General features: G+C 44.6%; 1 non-coding gene across 1 annotated transcript; it reads right to left on the bottom strand.

Moving 5' to 3' along the window:
• Window positions 1–543: 543 nt before the first annotated feature.
• On the bottom strand, window positions 544–628 carry trnak-uuu (transfer RNA lysine (anticodon UUU)). Its single transcript is given in 2 exon segments — window positions 544–579; window positions 592–628. It is a non-coding gene; the product is annotated as a tRNA-Lys (tRNA).
• Between the last annotated feature and the right edge of the window lie 444 nt (window positions 629–1,072).

The raw sequence follows: 1,072 nt of genomic DNA on the forward strand, positions 1-1,072 counted from the left end.
GGGAATGATACACTTGCCTTAGAGTGGGTGCAACAAAGGTTGACTAGATTGATTCCGGGGATGAGAGGTTTGTCCTGTGAGGAGAGATTGAGTAGAATGGGCCGATATTCTCTGGAGTTTACAATGATGAGGTGATCTCATTGAAACATATAAAATTCTTAGAGGGCTTGACAGGGTAGATGCTGGGATGCTGTTTCCCCTCGCTGGAGAGTCTAGAACTAAAGGTTATAATCTCAAGATAAGGGGCCGACCATTTAGTTCAGAGATTTCTTTGCTGAGAGGGTTGTGAACCATTGGAATTCTCTACCCCTGAGGGCTGTGGATGCTGAGCCATTGAATAGATTCAAAACTGATGTCGATAGAATTTTGGACACGAAGGAACTCAAGGGATATGGGGATAGGTTGGGAAAGTGGAGTTGAGGTCGAAGATCAGCGTTATCAAATGGCGGAGCAGGCTCGAGGGACTGAATGGCCAACTCTTGCTCCTTTCGCTGATGTTGGTCCGCTGGAAAAGCAGAACTTGCCAGCTGTTTTAAAACTTTTAGCCTGAACAGGGACTTGAACCCCGGACCCTCAGATCACGACCTGTTTTAAAAGTCTGATGCTCTACCGACTGAGCTATCCAGGCTCGTTGTTTGATTGGTTTCCATCATACAGATTCATGGTGGGACTCAGAATTATCTCTGTCGATGTCGAATTCGGGGGAGCATCTCTTTTATACAATTTTCAGCAACGTGTTGAGGAGAATCCTTGTTTCTGTTGAACATGATGTAAGAAACATGGACAGTGAACTCGTGAGTTTACAATTCTTCTTGTTTGTACAAAATGTCTTGTCATTCGTTCGCAGCAACAAAAAAATACACTTTACCCAATGGCTCAAAAGCTGAACTTGTTCCACACGGAAGCTGGAAAAGGCCTCTCGACATTTCAGCCGATCAACAATTGAAAGCTGAATAATTTCACCCGTTACACCGTGACACCAGGCAGCAGATTTGCCTCCTGAATTTTCCCGACACGAAACTTCAAACCGATGAATCCCTGCTTCACGGAAAGAAGAATTGTGTGTTTGGTT

Source organism: Heptranchias perlo, unplaced genomic scaffold (genome assembly GCF_035084215.1).
Source record: "Heptranchias perlo isolate sHepPer1 unplaced genomic scaffold, sHepPer1.hap1 HAP1_SCAFFOLD_1575, whole genome shotgun sequence".
In the NCBI taxonomy this organism is placed as follows: Eukaryota; Metazoa; Chordata; class Chondrichthyes; order Hexanchiformes; family Hexanchidae; genus Heptranchias; species Heptranchias perlo.